Below are 19,658 nucleotides of genomic sequence, written 5' to 3'. Positions count from 1 at the left end.
CAGTTTAGATGATACAATACTTTGCTACAAGCAAATGTTTGAAATAAAAATAATCAAAAATAATCTGCCGTTTAGAGAAGAAATTGTTCTTTTTTTTTTAATTCGTACAGTCCCTGGTACACTGAGCTCTGGAACACAATACAATATAATCTGTACGTCTCCACCTTCATATATCTAATTAAACTTTCCTAGCACGTACTGTTCTAAGCACAGTACCTCAACAAGAAAGCATTTAGGCTTAAAGGATTCAAATTCTCAGCTGGGTGCCACTATGGTGCTATGTGTCACAGCTCGTAAGAGCCAGGCACTCTCTTACCAAAATTAAAGATGTATTATCATAACGCCATATACCAGCAATAAGCTAAATTTGATGTTTATTTATCCCTTATATACAGTATTTAACAAAAACTGTATTCACCAGCTAGCAACCTTATACTGTATATTGTGTAATAGAATCTAACAGCACATTTCATTAGGATATGCATAGGTAAAACGCATAGTGGGTTATTCTGGTTGTTTTGCAAGGCTGCAAATTCACAGCCTTGCGAGTCCACCAAGCCCCACCTTGCGAATGGTGGCCTGGCCGCCACCCATTCACAAGGGCGATTCTCTCGCAGGGCCTGCAAATGGATGTTACACAGTAACATCCAATGGGGCCTAGGGGGATCCACCCACATCATTCGATGGTCGGCGACCATTGAATGATGGCGAAGGTGCACGCATATAAAAGTGACTCTCAAGTCACATACATATGCGTGGATGCTCGGAGGAAGTTGGCGGCCAGCTGACATCTGGTGATGCCAGCTGCCCCCCCCCCGCCCGCATCATCGGGGCATTTGCATGAGAATGTCCAGCGTTCTCATGAGAGCGCTTAGTGTTCTCATGGGAACGTCCATGAAACGGTGGGCATTTCCATATGAAAATGGCCCGCCATTTGGATGCATGTGCCCGGCGAACACCCTGTTTGCTGTGGCCGCACTCACCCGGCATCTGCACATGCGCATAAATGCGTCACATGTGCAGACGCACACCATAGGACCCCCTGTGAATAAAGGGGTCCGAACAAATGGACCTGAATACGATCCATAATGTATGTAACCCATCGAAAAGTCTTTCTTCCTTTCCTTCTGCTTATACTGTAGATTTATATATATATATATATATATATATATATATATATATATACGGGGTGGGGGGGATGGCGGCACTCGAAGAAATAACAGACCACACGGTGGTTTGCAGACCAACGTTTCTGAGCCCCTTGGCTCCTTTATCAAGGTGCAGGAAAGACTCGAAGAAATAACAGACCACACGGTGGTTTGCAGACCAACGTTTCTGAGCCCCTTGGCTCCTTTATCAAGGTGCAGGAAAGACTTTCCTGCACCTTGATAAAGGAGCCAAGGGGCTCAGAAACGTTGGTCTGCAAACCACCGTGTGGTCTGTTATTTCTTCGAGTGCCGCCATCCCCCCCACCCCGTACATTATAGCAACAGGTGTGTTGCGCCACGGAGGGCACCGGATCACTACACTACTAGCCATCAATGGCATCTTTATGACTGCGGGAGTGCCACCATACCGTATATCTATCTATATATATATATATATATATATATATATATACACACACACAAAAAAAGATGTAACAGCGTTTATATTAAAATCAACTGAAATATAGTTATTATTTAAAAGAAAATAAACACATTACTAATATATAAAGATATTTTGAGATTTTTTTATTTATCAATACAAATGAATTGGACATCCATGGAGCCTAAACAAACCTCCTTCAGTACCTAGTCTTAGACACTAAACGCCAAATGCTGATTTCAGATATGGGGCACTCCAGGTGGAGTAGCACTGCAAATCGGAAGTTGGAGACCTTCCAAAAAAAACACTCCCCAACCACTCCTCTGCTTTCCAAGTGTGGTACAATGTTAGCCATGTGGTCATGTCCCTCACCTGTCAGAGAAAAAAACTTGAATGAGTTCTAGAGGGTCCATTACCTCAGTCCTCGATCAGGTAACTTGGGGAGAGTTGCCTTGAGCAATCTTTTGTTATGTGGGTATCCGAGCAATACAGACCAAGGTGTAGAAAACTACAATAATTTCAGGGAGAGCAGTTGTTGATAAAGATGTAGCATTGCCCAAAACCCAGAGTGGTCACAAGATGATGAGTAGGACAATGCATGTGGCCCACATTAGCACCCACAGAGGGAAGTCTGGTAGGCTACAAGATATCCTACAAGACCACCATATGCTTACATCTGCAAGTATTGATGGGGGCCCATGACTGATTTGTACAGAACACCTCATCATAAGACCTCCACATAAAGATGAATGACTTAAACATGTGTGGTCACAAAATTCACACCCAACTGTCAAACAGACTAAATATCACTGCTACTTCTAGAGCTGCCCAAGTGCCAGTGAGTCCTACACATACTGATATTTCCCCTCTTAACCTTTTGCAGTCCAATTTTTTTTGCAATTCAAACAGTCTGGTTTAAATGTTTCAATTAATTGTCGTTTTTTTAGTGTTCAAAAATAGTCTACATTGAATGTTGAACAATGTTAATGTTCTTATGTTAAAGTGGCTCACCATTGGATCTGCTAGGGCTGTTGAGCTTGACTAGACATTGGATTTGAAAGGGTTATTCCTCTTAGTGGTCTCTGTGCTAGAGGAATCACATTAGACGTGGTGGAGGAAGTACCCTCCCCTCAAACCAGCTCAATCCGAGCTCAGAATCTTACCTGAAGGTCCTCCTGCCATGGCTCACTCCTCCATGCTTGTATTCAGACAAGGAACCAAAAGACATAAGGCCTGCATAAGTTGGGTCAGAAGTGAGACCAAAGTATAAGGCAAATAAGACCCTGTGTGGAAAGAACAGAAAATATTCCAGTCATTCACAGCACAGACTGCACAGATATATAGCTGGAAAGCACTACCACCAACAACGCCCTCATCCATTATCACCACGTCTAAGGGGGTTAACGAAACTGTCCACAATACAAAATATACAAGTGGCATGACCCCACTGCATGTGTGGACCTTTGGCTAAGGGTCGGAAGAGTCAATGACCATCAGAGCCAGCTCTTTCTGGTGACGCACTCTACAACGAGTCTTCCAAATGGGCACATCACCAGAAGGTAACTACACAGGAGGCAGAACAAACAAGCCTATGCCCACATTGGAAGTGGTGAAAGATGTTGAAGTCTTAGTCTGGGGGGCTCAGGATTTTGTGGTGATACCTACTCAATCAGGGCATACCTCAAACATGCATGGTGGGCAAAGTCAAAAGATGGCAATGAAGCAGACAAGCAAAGGGAAGGGGGAGGAGAGATCCTAAACACCTTACTACTGTATATAAACACATCACCTGCATGGTAGAAGTACCCATTACTGACTCAGGAAGATCCACTGAAAATGCCAAGGCCCTTGAGTCTGGCTTTACAAAGCAGCACCGCTCAACAACCTATTGAGCAGCACACACAGGACCCAACTTGGAAGGGGGGTGAGCAGCACAGGGACCCCTTGGACATAAGCTGACATAGTCACTATCTGCTGGAATGTTTTCCCTGTGTATCATGCATCTGCACTGAAACATTTGCACAGGTGGCCCCTTTCCAACCTCCAGATTGGCCACATTACAGCTACAGTAACCCCTGGCTAAACCATCATCCCAGCGGCTGGAGGCAACTGCTCAAAAGATGCCATCATCTGCAGCACACCCTAGAGCAGTGCATCGGATCCCCCTGCACAGCCCAGCTATCTAGACAGATAATGGCAAAACTGTGAAGAGACTTGTGAATGCTGAGATGCTGGTGGATGCACATACAACAGTGGCTATACGCAAAAACTGTGACTGTAATGGCCAGGGAAGCCATCTCCCTACCCACACCAGCACCCACAGCCACATTAGTGACAAGGTCCTTTTGAGCATGACCATGCCCCAACATTATGAGCTGCGAGGAATGAGCAGCCACATATAGTACGAGTAGTACAGTATGTGGGGCAACAGTGGTTGGCCTGGCCTTGTCTGACTAAATTATCCAGGTGGTCAGGCATACTGTAGACACTGAACATCAGAGATCTGCATAATTGCAGAACTTACGAAAATTAGAAAAAGGAAGGTCAAAAGAGGATGAATAAAAGGAGAAAATATATTATAGGCTTTAATAATCACTAACAATATTGTAAAATTGAACATTGGTCTCAAATGGTCTCACAGGAATAAATACTGTACCACCAGTTGAAGAAAATACTAATATCCTCATATACTAAATAACAAATAGAAATCCAGCTGAAACAATCACACCTTACGCTTAACCACACTGGTTAACCCTTGCTATCACTATAAAAACTAAATCATGTCTCCTATAAGCCAAATCCTGCAAAGTATAATAATATGGGAGAAAAAAAACAGGAAGAGAAGAAAAAAAACACAGGTTGACATGTAACATATCCACTTACATTGCCTAGCAACCATGTTGCCTCTCTGTAGTAATTAGTTATACAGTACTGTATGGAATTTTTTTAGGCGCTGTGGAATAATCTCTCCCTTGTGCATTGTAACTCCAACTTCTCTTATGTCTAGCTTGAGAATTATTCCACATCACTAGTCTTCTTCATGGGTTCATCATGAGGCTCTCTGAGTAGGAATCATTATGTATTTAATAGTCCAAGTATAATGGTATTGCAGTACAATAATGCCATAACTGCGTGTTTTCTACTTTAGCATCTAGTACCATTCCAAAGTTGAAACAAACATCTGGTTGTTGACATGTGGTCTTTTGTGTCACCGACATAACATGTATCTTCTGTACATAGACAAGTCAACTTCATCATAGATTTTTTAAATTTAAACTTAATAATAATCACATGGAGCATCACAGCTGGTATAATGGTAAGCATTTCTACCTCACAGCACTGTGGTCTTGGGTTTAATTCCCACCAAGGCTAGCTGGGTTGGGTGTGGGTGTTCTCCTTGGTTCTGGTATAGCTGATCGACAGTGTTTTGATTGACAATGACATGGTCACCACTTTTGATCGTACTTGTCTAGTTAGATGCCTAAACATAGTCAACAGTGTCTAGAACGACAGTAACAAAAGTTAGACGCAAGCATTAGATTGATGGGGAAGAGATCGACAATTACTAGGTCAGCACGAGTTTTTCACACTTGGGTCTAACTTTCATTACTGTTGATATAGACACTGTTGACTATCTTTAGGTGACTATTTAGATGCGTTCGACCAAGAGTGGTCGACCACGTCATTGTCAATATAGACGCTGTCCATCTTTCGACCGGATACGGTTCCCCTTGTCCATGCTAAGCACTGAGGGCTGCTTTTTAGTAAATGGACAAAACAATATTGCTTTGCAGGTGGGGCAGATGTAACATGTGTGGAGACTCTTAGATTTGGGTGGGTGTATTGAAAGTGGAATGGAAATTGCAGAGTAAGAATAAAGCAGCCAGTATTTACCCTGCACACAATCAAAATAACTCACTCAACTCATGGGTGTTTCTCTTGTCTTTGTTAAGCATTACTATCTGACAGCACTGGGGTCTTGGGTTCAATTCCCGACCAAGGCTACTGTATCTGTGTGAATTGTGGGTGTTGTCTTTGCATGGGTTTCCTCCCAGTGGTCTGGTATCCTTCCACAATCCAAAAACATACTGGTACTACTGTAGGTGAATTGTATTTTGACACGTCTGTCCCACTGACAGGGACAGGTGTTAATGACTAAGCACTGCAGAATGCTGTTTGCACACTATATACATAACTATAAATACATGCAAATAAGTACAGTATTCTAATAGCCCCTTCCAGGTATCCACCTGTAGTGGAATGTAAAGGCATTTCCTGAATTTATATAAAAAATAGTAATACAGTATATAGATTTTTTATAACCAATTGTAAATTAAAATTCTTAACGTTTAGTTTTTTTTTACTTCATTTATTTCTCTTCACTCTGAATTTTGTTTTTCCTGAATTCATAAGAAAATGTCTTCATTATTGTCCTCAATTTATATTCTGAAATTTCCTAGTTTATCAGTCTCATAATTTTGACTTACATTGCAGCAGAAACCCTCTTATACAAGACACATTAGTAATCACCCAGGTTAATCAAGACATGTATCCTTTTTCTTTCTTTAGCTTACTACTGTACATCGATTTGAACCTACTTCGCTAATGACAAATGTTCCAGGGATTCCAGGATCAGCTTATACATATACAAGTGATCCTACACTATGCCAGGAAATGTCATAGTGCCAGGTGTGGCTGGTCTTCTCCAGGTTAGCACACCCTAATACTTAATTAACACTTATGTTTTCCCTATCACATTGTATATAGTTTGTATTATTTTAAACACACCTTCACTTCCTTATATAGCACTTATGTGCTTCTTATTAACCCCTACTAATTTTCATTTGTGTGCTGCCCTGGAGTACTCAGCCTGTGCCGGCATGTTGAAGGCCCACACCCCAGACCCATACCCAGTATTAGGGACCCCCAGTGACACAGAGACGCCTTGACGTACGGCCTGGGGGCTTAGCCCTATATCTGCAGATATATGCAACCAAGATCTCAATTGGGATACAAAATGGTTTTTTTCCTAGCCAGAATTACCCCTCCCATTTGGCACGTGAGTGAAATCACCTCTGATTGAGCAGCTTGCCAACAAATGTGTTAAGCCAGGAAATAACCTACACCATCAGCTAACTGTGTGAATCAACAATTTGCTGCACCACAAGATGGTTTGAGAATCAAAGGGATAAACAAAGGGATTTACTAAGATTTGTGTTTGGTCAAGTCTGCATTCTCATGCAAGTTTAGCCTGTTTTTGCTACTCAGAGATTTGCTAACACCAAATACGGGTGCCAAAAATTGATCCAAATAGAAATAGATGGCAAAAAAACACAATTAAACGTCAATAGAGGGAATGTAACAAGTGTCAAGAGGGGTGAAGGGCAAGCATAGCCAATAAGGAGAGGCAACCTTGATAACGCAAAAAGTATTACTGTAGGGAAGCAATAGAATAAAGTGTATGCTTGCAAATGCAAGAAGCCTATCAGATAAAATTGGGTAATTTTGACTAGTAGCAATGAACGAGCAATATGATATTATAGGTACTTACTGAGACATGGTGGGATGATGCTCATGACTGGGTTGCTAATTTGGAGGACTATACTCTCTTCAGGAGGGATAAAGGGGGGAGAATGTGTTTATGTTAAGCCAGAGTTTAGACCAAGTACACAGAAAGTTATTTCCGGGAGTATTGGTGATGATATAGAGGCACTATGGGTGGAAATATCTAGTGGAGGTAAATGTCCAAAGAAGATGTTGATAGGAGTCGCCAGATTATTAGTGTGAATGAAGAAGCCCACCTTCTACTGCAAAGTGAAAAAGTTGTTCAACTTGGTCAAGTTTTAATGATGGGGGATTTTTATTATCCAGACATTGATTGGAGTAAAGAGACTTGTGGTAGAGTTAGGGGCAACAGTTTCTGCTAAAAGACCATTCCTTATCCCAAATAGTAGAGTAAACAACTTAAAAACCAGACAAAACTGGACCTAGTAATACAACATAATGTAGAGGTAATATCAAATACTAAAGTAAGGCAGTACATGGGAAACAGTGATCATAATACAGTATTATTTGAAATAAGTTTCCAGAAGCAACAGTATAAGGGATCAACTAGGGCTTTCAAATTTTTCGAAAAATAAATTTGAATGTGCTAAAACAGCCTTTGAATTGCCTATACTGGGATGTAGTTTTTGAAGGAAAAAAACACAGAAGTGCCTTTAAAATATTGTTTGAAACATAAACACATAAATTCATCATTTCTAAGGGTATCAAAAGAACAGAATTAAGTTCAAACCAATGTGGCTAAATAAAAAGCTAAGGGAAGAAATGGAAAGGAAGAAGCTTGTATTTAAATTACTGAAGTCTGACAGGAATGAGGAGTCATTTCGTATCTCCAACAAATGAAATAAAGCATGCAAAAAGCTAATCCTATTGGCTAAATAAGAAAATGAAAAGCAAATTGCAAAAGAAACTAAAACAAACCCTAAAAAGCTTTTTAAGTATATAAATGGCAAAAAGGATTAAAAAAGACAATATAGAAGTGAGATAGGTGGATTGATTATTATTAATAATAATTATAATAATATAATAATTATAATAATAATAATAACAATAATAATAATAATAAAGAAAAAGGTATTAAACACTTTCCTTTCTCAAGAATTCAGTATTGTAATGTAATGTAATATCGCATTATTTAATGTACGGTTATTTAGTACTTGGTTGACAGTAGAAGTACAAAGGCAACTGAATAAAATTAAGAACACAACAATATTTTGGGAAGTGAAATGCTGCACTCAGAACAAGTAGACTATGGGGAGTATTCAATGCGTTTTTTCACAATGTGCAGCAAATCCTGTTTAGGATTCGCTGCACATTTGCAGGGTTCTGGAGGGCTGCAACATTCCCTGCCAGCCCTCCCTGTCACCCTATTCAACGCCGCAGGGGCTCGCTGCCCGTTACGGTGAATTTTAACCCCTGCTGAATGCCGCAGGGAGCTGGGGGACGGCGGCAGGCAGGGAGATGGAAGCCTCCCTGCCTGCCCCAGAATGTGTGTGTGTGTGTGGGGGGGTTTGAAGGGCTCGCGGGGACACAGGCAGCAGAAGCTGCCCCCCCGGGAGAGCTGGCAGGGGACAGGGGTAGGGAGCCACCACACTGCTCCCGCTCATGCATATGTAATGAGCGGGAGCAGTGTGAAGTGAATATATGAATATGTAATGAGCGGCTCCGGCTCCCGGCCCCCTGCTGGCGAATGTGTAAAAAAAAAATTGTAAAAAAAAATAATTAAAGCACATTAATATATATTTACATAAAGATGCCCCTTCACAGAAAAAAACACCTTTATTTTAAAAGATCACTTTCCAGTTCACCTTAAAAAGATATCAAATACAAAACAGTGATTCATGGCGAAAATCACGCTGAAAGCAGTTCTCCATCCTAGCATTGAATACACTCTTGGCGAATCCCAGTGAAAACCCCATTGAAATACACCAGCAAATTGCAGCTAGCATGAAACGGAGAACTGGTCAGCATTCACTGTTCGCTTTCGGCGAACAGGGTACATTGAATAGGGTGAATCAGATTTTCAGTGAAAAAGATTCACCGCAAGGAGTGAAAACAGCCCTATTCGCCGGGAAAAAAAAGGTGAATCGGGAGCATCGAATACTGCCCTATATAGGAAGATTTGTGTACTTATGTATTATCTGGGCGCCCGATTTTTTCATTGCATGCCACTACTTAAGGCATGTGATGCGATTTTTCATTGTAAAGACCCGATTTTTAATTGTATAGTCAACCATGGGTGATTTCATACCCCCACTATCCAAGTATGCATGGAGTTGATTCTATATAGTGTGGCGAGCACAGCGAGCCACCTAGCCCGAAGCGTGGCGAGCGCAGCGAGCCCCACGAGGGGACGCGGATTACTTTACATGTATTCTGCATCCCCTCGCGGGACTCGCTGTGCTCGCCACGCTTCGGGCTCGGTGGATCGCTGCACTCGCCACACTATATAAAATCAACTCCATGCGTAGTTGGATAGTGGGGGTATGAATTCACCCATGGGTGACTATACAATAAAAAATCGGGTCTTTACAATGAAAAATCGCATTGCATGAATTGTGTGCCACTATATTGCATGCGATGTGATGTGATGCGATGCGATGAAAAAATCGGGCGCCCAGATATTACATAAGTACCAAAATTTGTTACATTTATTCCACTTAATTTATTCACGTGTAGCTATATTCACTAACTCAGATATGTATATGATACATTTCTGATACATTTAAAACATATATAATTGATTTCCTAAAGAAACAATCTATGGATTATTAAGGACATGTATTTAATAAAAAATTATATTAAAAGAAAAAACAAAAATAAAAAGTCTGGTATGCACTGTCTTTTGGAGAAAAAAAATATATATACAGTATATATATATAAAATTATGTTTCCACAGACATTCAATGAACACAGTACTGAATTGGGATCGAATTTCATGGCAAACCAAACCCATTCCATTTGGTCTATATCAGTGGTTCCCAACCCTGGTCCTCAAGTACCCCCAACAGTGCACGTTTTCCAGGTCTCCACACAGGATCACAAGTGACATAATTAGCTCCACCTGTGGATCTTTTAAAATGTGTCTGAATAATGAGTGCACCTGCTGGGTGACCTGGAAAATGTGCACTGTTGGGGGTACTTGAGGACCAGGGTTGGGAACCACTGGTCTATATCGTACAGATCTGTACTATATAGTCTTGCCTGCACAGTCTATTTTTCGATTCAATTTCGATGCCGCTGGGCTGCGTATCGGGATCAAATCAAAATGGCTTTGATATAATTTTGTTTCAATTTAGTTTCGATTTTGCTTATACAGTATAAGCGTAATTGAATAGAAAAATAGACCACATTTAACCATGTGTATGGGGCATTGCAGTTGGAGGCAAGGCATAAAACAGGACATACAGATGGGGAACGTGTTGGGTTTGATGGTGTTATAAGGGAAACACTTGGGCCTGGAAAGCCTGTTTTCCCATGATGCCCTCGTCAACATGTTGATTATTTGACTGTATATAAAGGCTAGTGAAAAACCTTCAGTTCAAAGGCAAGGTGCTCCATTTCCTGCTATACCCAAATGGATAAGGAAGGTGACTCATCACTAGGAGATGCCATGACAAAGCTGTCAGGTCCATGCATAGCACTGGTTACTACACTCTTATACATAGCTACATACCCTCGTAAAATGGCCAGGAGGGTTCCTAAAATCAGGTCCCCCTCCGAGCCTCCCCACCCCCTCCATCTGTCAAAATACCGGCATTTGCTGCTCTTTGGGGAGGGGGTCAGGCTGAAATTATGCAAATTGCATCATTTAGTACTATCCCTTCCCTGAAAACCCCAAATCACAGCATTTACAGGAATGGGGGCGGGGCTTAATGACGCCCCTCTTCCCCTGTAAAAGCTGCAGAGAGGCTTCTCCTGGAGAGGAGACACTTAAGGTACAGTAGGAAAAAAATGCTCTTAAAAAAAGATTTCATTTTTCAAACATTAAAACATTGGGAATGGGATGAAAATGATTTTTTTTATTTTTACGTTTTAATGCATATATTCTCTGCTTACAGACGTAAAACTATGTTAAGCCGAATGCCTTTATATTCATTTTTCCTTTATATTTAAAAGTGAAAGGGTAGAAAAACTTGTGTTAATAGGGAAAATAGATTTTGATGCAATGCTGCATTGAATGTGGAATAAAATTGTTAAAGACAGGCAGTGACCTCTAGTCTAGTTTAACAAAATTCATAGAAAGGTTGTTTGAAAATTCCTGCTTCCACTCAAACATGGACTGTTTTATAAGCTTCTTTTAATGTTCAAAATGACAAAAAGAAAAAAAATACTTACAAAACAAGCTAGCGCATTGTAAAGATAAAGTCATATGTTAAAATAACTGACGTGTCAGAAAAAGATGCTTTTGTAACTGCAAAGAATAAAAATAATGAACTAAGGGCATTCTATTTGAATTGTGTGTGCTTTGGTGCCATGCTGTGTCTTTAAGTGAAACAAGAAAAACAAAGTCTAAATATTGTATATAAAATCTTTTTTTCTGAAATGTGCGTTATGCATGGGTGCAAAATTGCTATTTTTCAATTTTGCATTTCCTTCTGAATTTTGTAGTTCACACTTGGAATGGGTGCCCCGGCCCGTGTGATCTGCTGGGTGCTCACATGTTTAACTTGCTGGGTGGCCTGGAAACTGTGAAAGTTATTTGCAGCCACCCACTAAGCAGGGATTTTTCTAAGTTCAACATCTAAGGGAATGAGAACAGGTAAAATGTTCCACCCGGAAAAACTTTGGGCCTTATTCTGGTTGGTGCGTACATTTCCGTATACTTTCGGATGGCGTTTTTTAGCCATCTGCGCATGCGTGGGGAACGCTATGCGCATGTGCCACGCATGGTCTACGTACTTGTACTCACTAATACCGTACTGAAATGTGCCCCGCAATCACTCGGAAAATATGGGCGTATTATGGGCGTCATTCGGAATGACACAGGGGCGTAGTTTCAAAGTGGGCTAAACTGGGCGGAAACATGGGCGGACACGGGGGAGTGCACTTATTTTGGTGGGCGTGCATTCGGACAGCACACCGAATGCACGCAAACAAAAAGGCAAGAAATATGCGGTGTCCATAAGCAAGTATTGCTTTGCGGACACCACTCGGTCATGCGCTAGGCAATCGGAACGCCTAATCAGGACGGACGCACCTCAACCAATGTCAGCTGAACACAATACAATCACCTACTTTACTCATTACTTGTTAATTACACGCTTGTCACTGCTTTAATTGGAACCATTGCAGCTTAAATGGAACATTACTAAACACACACATATATGCTGCACTTTTCACACACTTTTACACTGCAACTAATGAACACAACTTAACCCCTTCCTGACAGAGCCAGTTTTTGCGTTCCTGACAGAGCCCTTTTTTTCAAATCTGACATGTATCACTTAAGTGGGTATAACTTTTTTTTGCTTTTACTTATCCCAGTGATTTTGAGATTGTTTTCTCGTGACACATTGTACTTCAAGTTAGTGGTAAATTTTGGTCGATACAGTCTGTGTTTTTTTGTGAAAAATACCAAAATGTCGTAAAAAAATGGAAAATTTTGCGATTTGCAAAATGTTAAATTTTCTGCTTGTGAGACAAATAATCTTACCACTCAAAATAGTTAATAACTAACATAGACCATATGTATACTTTATGTTGCCATCATTATTTCAACCTCATTTTCATTTTTTTGGACACTAGGAGGCTTAAAATATGAATAGCAAATTCTCAAATTTTCAAGAAAATTTCAAACACTGATTTTTTTAGGGACCAGTTCAGTTCTGATGTGACTTTGAGGGACTTGTATGTGAGACACCCCCATAAATGATGCCATTTCAAAAACTGCACCCCTCACAGTATTCAAAACAGCATTTTGGAAGTTTGTTAACCCTTTAGGTGTTTCACAGGAATTAAAACAAAGTGTAGGTGAAATTTCAAAATTTCATTTTTTTTGCAGATTTTCAATTTTAATACATTTTTCTAAGGAACACAGCAGATTTTACTAGATAAATGTGACTAAAAATTGATTCCCCCAATTCTTTGGTTTTCATAAATATCCTATATGTGGCCCTAGTGTGCACGGTGACCAAACCACAGGCTTCATAATAGAAGGAGCACCTACTTGATTTTGGAGCCTCCTTTTTATGAGATTATTTTTTAGGCACCATGTAGGTTTCTAGGCACCATAAGATGCTAAAAGTTAGGAACCCCCCCACAAGTGACCCCATTTTGCAAACTACACCCTTCAGGGAATTCATCTAGGGGTATAGTGTACATTTCAAACCCCCAGGGGTTTCACCAATTGTGGTACAACTGGGCAGTGAAAATGAAAAAAAATAATTTTTCATTTTCACAGCTCAGTTGTATCAAAATTGGTGAAACCCCTGGGGGTTTGAAATGTACACTATACCCCTTGATGAATTCCCTGAAGGGTGTAGTTTGCAAAATGGGGTCACTTGTGGGGGGGTTCCACTGTATGGGTGTTTCAGGGGTCATTCAACCAGAATCTGTGCTGCAAAATCCAAATATCACTCCTTCCCTTCTGAGTCCTGCCATGCACCCAACTGGTATTTTTTGGTCACATGTGAGGCATTGCCGTACTCGGGAGAAATTGGGGCACAGATTTTGGGGTGCTTTGTCTCCTTCATTCCTTGTGAAAATGAAAAATTTTGAGCCAGATCTGCATTTTTGTGTAAAAAAATGTAATTTTTTACAGAAACGCTGTGAATGGCTGTTCAGATTTGAACAGCCAATCACAGCGATCGCCGACCGGGGGGGGCACCCCTGCCCCCCCTGGGCGGCGAGGGGGGATGTCTGCTGTCAGGGACAGCAGACATCTCCTAACTGTCACCGCGTCTATAGACGCAGTGACAGTTAGAAGCCATGACGTACATGTACGTCAAATTTCGGGAAGTACTTCCCGACCATGACGTACATGTACGTCAAATGTCGGGAAGGGGTTAATATAAATAATACAAATACACATGTCACTTCTACATGTATCAATTAAACCACACATTTGGGGGAAACAAAAAAACATTTATTAAATGAACTTATCAAATAAATTTGAAATCGCCACAAAATAAAAGGTAGCATAGCAGGAAGACAATTAAATAATATATAATAAATCCATGTATTCTAGACATACATAGCCACAGCAGAATCATTAGGAACACATCAGGTGGCTTCTCAACAAAAGTATAGCACCAACACTTCAAGTACAGCAGACAGTAATGCTAGCCGAAACAGGGCAACAGGGGAACCAAACATGACATTCGAAGCGAGGGCAAATGTGGGTACCCTCTGCACGGAATTGGACACAGGAAGCTGACACACACAGCTCAATGAAAGATTTGGGAAGACATAAGGGTGGAGATTAATGCGGACACAAGTTCATTTGCGGGCACGTTTGCCCCTGGCAGGCTCCTTGCCGCGTGCAGCAGCTCTTCGGCCACGGCCACGGTCAGATGGTGGCCCAGGTGGAGCAGATGCTGGGGAGGGGGTGGATCGTCTTCCCCCTCTGGCAGCAGGGAGTGCTGATGGTGGTAATGCACCAGAAACGGATGACAATAGGACCCTATTGCTGGCAACTAGCTCCACCATAAGCTCATTATGGAGGAGGAGGAGGTCATTTTGCCGCAGGGCTTGATCAGACCGCACCTGCAGGCTAGCAGCTATTGACTGCTGGGTGCCAGCCATGGCCTGCTGGGCCTCAGCAATAGCCTGCAGGCTCCCAGCGATAGTCTGCTGGCTGCTGACCAAACCCTGCAACACCTCCTCGGTCCTACGCACCCGCTCTGATGCCGACTCTCCCTGCTGGTGAATATTGCCAAGCACCTGCCCCCACGTGGCCAATTCAGCCGTGGTCAGTGGCTGCTGCTGCAGGGGCCTGGTACTGGTGGCAGGTGGCACAGACTCCTCAACCTCCTCAAGAGATTCTTGACCAAGCGGTGGGGATGCTGGTGAAAGAGAAAATTACAATTACAACACATTCCATGCAAAATTAGAACCAGCTACTTATCGCATGGCAAATAATTACCTTCAAGCAAAGAAGCCATGACTTCCGCTGGGGCCTCGCTGTCCATGGTGCTCACCCCCCGGACCTCCTCGACTGCAATGCAGCACTCTGCCATCTCTTCCAGGGGGGTGAGCTGCAGCTTTGATGGCATGGGGCCAGCCCCAGAGGTGTGGCTGTGTTCCCACCGCTGGGTCAATTTCTTCTTGAGGTTTGTTTTGAAGTCGTGCCACCTGCAATCAAAGTTTACATATTAATACATGTCACTCCTCATGTTTGCTGTAGCACCCATTGCAATCTGCAACATAATACAACATGTGCCTCATGACACCAAACTTAGATTCTATTAAATTTGAAAACCAACCCTTAGAAGATACACTCACACTCACCCTACAATAACTATCAATTCAATGACATGGCAAACATGTCTGTGCCTCCAAGCAACGTGACCGCCCATTGACAAACTCCATCTAATATCTAATGTAAACATTACTGCTCTTCTACTGCTCAAATGTAACACACATGAACTTGTCTCTTCTTAACGTGCTCCGTCTCACGAACTTGTGGAGCCACCGCATTAATCTCCGCCGTTATGTCCTCCCAGATCTTCCATCTCCTTGTGTGTGTCAACCGGTCCTGTGGACACTCGATCCAATCCCGTGAGCGGGGCACCAGGATGGCAAGCTCCTGTGCTTCGAATGCCATGTTTCTGGTGGTTGGTTCCTCTGTTGCCCTATTTCGGCCACGGCCACGGCCACTGGCACCGCCACTGCCACGGCCACGGCCACTGGCACGGCCACGGCCACCTGTTGCTGTACTCGAAGTGCTGGCCAGCTACTCTGTTGGGAAGCCACCTGCTGTGTTCCCAATGATTCTGCTGAGGCTGAAGATGGGCCAGCTGCCGATTGGCCTGATGTAGATGGCCCATCTGGCTGCTCTTCCCCCAATGGCTGGTCTGGGTTGATGAGGACATAGGTGGCGCTCGAGTCCATGCGGGCAAATAGGTCCTGCCACTCCTGCAGACATGTGTGCAACAACATTGCATTTGTCTAACACACCTTTATATACTATTTCTGTAATTGGCGTACATCAGCGACACCCTGCGTTCCGTACGGCCGTGTTTCGTACGGCAACGTCAACCGTGCGGCGCATAGGCCACGCCCCTAGCTGCGGAATTTTTTTTAAAAAAAAACCTGGCAAACTTAGTAAGTCTGATTTAGTAGGTAAATGCAGATTTGTACACCAATGACCAAATAAAACTTAGGTCAGACATGAAATGTATATGTGAATGTACATCTGTACTGAGCACTTGTTTGGTATGTAGTACAAATGACAATACCCATTCCATATGTAAATCCAGTCCACCACTTAGGCACAAGTAATCAGTGCTAGCATCCAAATCACATGTGAAAGCTCTCCAAATTCAGCCTTGATGCTAGCTACTTTTCATTCCACCTCTCTAGTGTGGCCCAGTAGAAGGTAAGTGTACACATGGCAGCATGGCCTAATATTGGGAAAAGGTCTGGCACTATTTGCTATGTTTCTGCTGCATAGCTTTCACTATAAAATAGCTGTTTAGTACCTTGTTGAGTTAGGTGTAAGTGGCTAGTGATGCAGACTATTTCACCTGTTGCTTATACCCATGTTTGGTGAATGTAATAGATTATATATAATGGGTTCCCATCTTTTTTTACACTGTCTGTTTAGGAGATAGTAAGTAATGGCATGGTCTGCTAAACTATGCAAAGGTACAGCAAGTGTGGGTTTGCGATGCAATGGGTTAGCCGTCTGTTCTGGCGCATACACGCTGTTACTGTAAAAATGAACAATAAAGTTAATACCAAATATCACTCTGATCAACCAATGACAGGACATAATCGCTTGATTTGTGCCATTGCTAAGATGGCGGCCTATGGCAGAGCAGCACCTTTTTCTGCAGCAGAGCTAAGGACACTGGTCTCCGTTATGGAGACCAGGCTGGGCCGTGCAGGGCCCTTTATAACCAATAGGCAGAAGCGGAATGCCTATGCGGTGGCCCGCCGGCGCATATACGCCCGCACACAGGTGCGGCGGACCATCGCACAGCTGGAGCGGCGGTGGTCAGACTTGAGGCGTCGCCAGCCGGATTTGCTCCAGCAAATCAGGGGCAGTATTGCTAGATGTGAGTGTTTCTACATTAAATGTCCATTTGTACCTGATTGCTTACCTGACATTATTTAAGCCAATAAGGTCACCAGCCTGATCATGAGTTAAACATGGCATACAGTATATGTGTGCTACTTCCTGTTTGACACCCTGTAATGGTCATAAAATATGTTATTGGGGAGGATTAATGTTTGTGATGCTTACAATGGGCCAAATGTCACAGCATACCTGCCATGTTACAGGCTGTGTTTTGTAAAAGCCACTAAGGAGCTGATTGCCTGTACAGTTATCTCTACTTATAACCTTTGCATTTATAGCTTGATAAGGCTTAATACAAATGACCCCTAATTGGCACTTTTTTTTTTCCACAAACACAGCACGGGAACGAGCAAGACAGGCCCGAGAGGACTCAGAGGCTTCCCAGGCCCAGGAGGAGGCGGAGGAAGTAATGGCCGAGGAGGTTGGAATTGAAGAAGGGGTGGCGGAGGAAGTGGAGGAAGAGGAAAGGGAGGAAGTGGAGGAAGAGGAAAGGGAGGAAGTGGAGGAGGAGGTGTGGGCAGCGAAGGTGGTGGCATTGGAGGACGAGGTGGCAGAAGAGGCGGAGGTGGCAGATGAGGAGGAGGTGCCACATGAGGAGGCCACAGAAGAAGAGGAGGCCTGTGAGGTGGTGCAGGCACCCGAAATTGGTATGTATAGATAAAGAATCATTATTCCTTTTGTCATCTTCTATTTGCTATGTAGCACTGGTGATTCAATTGTTTTTTTCAATACTATCAAGTGATAAAACAAACTGGGTAGCAACAGACACACTTAGGGGTTAGATAGGGTGGGCAAACCATCCCTTTCATCCAGGACACATATTAATGACACAGGTTGTGGGGATGGCTTTCAGGTCGATTTTAAGTGTCAATGAACCAGTGTAGTTAATCTGTATCCTGGAGGAAAGGGATGACGTGCTCATGTAAGGGTTACATGTCCCTGCTGCAAGCGTACAATCTGTAGCCTCATATAGGTGAGTAGAGTTTACAGGTGATTAATTTTACCAAACTAGATTCAGTATGGCATAAATGGAGTATGGACAGGCGTGGCTTAGACTGGAGTAACAAGTGGTCAGTGCCCCTGGGCCCTCCTCTAGCTAACCACCCCCTGCGGTCTGCATGTATGTTTGGCACCATAATTGTGTGTTGATTTGGTCTTAGTAATGATTTTGTGCATGGGAGTGGGTTAGTGCTGCAGCTTTACCTAACTGGCATTATGACAATGATTTATGGAGCAGACCATCAGCAGGCAAGCCATGCTTGATTGCACAAATGTACTGAGCATTCCGGAGAGTTGACTAACTCCCATGCCACGCTCCATCATATAACAGACACTGAACTTTGTTTGCTGAATTGGGATTGGTGCAGCGCGTGACATGCTTCTCAGAGCGTAGTCATGGGTGGGTTTGGATTCAGAAGGAGCAGTATGACTGTGAGGTGTTCTACAGAGTAAAGGGTAGAGGGGAAAAAACAGGCTTTCCATATAGTATGTATGCATGTATGTATAGATGTATGTGTCATATATATAGTTATATATGTGTCTATATACATATATATATATATATACACACACACACCTGTCACGGTGCATGTTTAAATTTTAGGTATGACTATGTTAAATGTATGCATGAATATCATTAGTAATTTTACCATTTTTAATTTGTCCACAGATGAGCCAGCCCAAGCACAAGAGGGTCTCCTTGGGGCCCTCTTGCGTATCCGAGGCCACATGCGCCAGGTCCTGGCGGAATTGGACCAGCTACTGGATGGCGCAATGTAATTTATATTTTTTTTTGGGTTTAAACTCAGTTTTGTATCGTTAATAAATTGTTTATTACAGTTCAAAGTTGTCTGTGTGTTTTTTTTAAATGGAAAAGTACTGTATATGTGTAACTTGTTTATAATCTTTTAAATAAGCAAAATGAAAATACTGTATATAGATGTATGTTAGGTTCACATGCTGTAAGGGTTAATGTGTGTAATGAATGTAGTAGTAATGTGGTTCAGTATATATTAGGATTTAATTGATTCAAATAGATAACAATCCCTTTTTAATGAGGTTGCCTAATTGCCTAAGTGGGTCATGTGATCGCTGGGTGTGCTCAGAAAAATAGTGTTGTATTTCGCGGAAATACTCTGCATCGGTGCGTACGGCCAGCTTCCCGTCCGTTCTAACGCGGTAAGACCGTGCTTACGCTGCAAGACCGTGCAAGAATCTGTACGTGTCCACCGCACACGCAAGGTTTGTATGTCGTCCGTACACA

At 42.5% G+C, this 19,658-nt stretch overlaps 1 long non-coding RNA gene across 1 annotated transcript in view; it reads right to left on the bottom strand.

Moving 5' to 3' along the window:
• Window positions 1–1,772: 1,772 nt before the first annotated feature.
• LOC146026044 (uncharacterized) overlaps window positions 1,773–19,658 on the bottom strand; it is a 91,896-nt gene continuing 74,010 nt past the window's right edge. Inside the window, exons 2-3 of the long non-coding RNA XR_014454344.1 lie at window positions 2,751–2,870; window positions 1,773–1,959 (exon numbers count right to left, since the gene is read on the bottom strand). This is a non-coding gene — a long non-coding RNA (uncharacterized LOC146026044). The remainder of the gene's footprint in view (window positions 1,960–2,750; window positions 2,871–19,658) is intronic.

This window comes from Crinia signifera, chromosome 1 (assembly GCF_055691185.1).
Source record: "Crinia signifera chromosome 1, ASM5569118v1, whole genome shotgun sequence".
Taxonomy (NCBI): domain Eukaryota; kingdom Metazoa; phylum Chordata; class Amphibia; order Anura; family Myobatrachidae; genus Crinia; species Crinia signifera.
The sequence above is the reverse complement of the archived record's forward strand: the minus strand, read 5'-3'. Positions and strand labels throughout refer to the sequence as shown.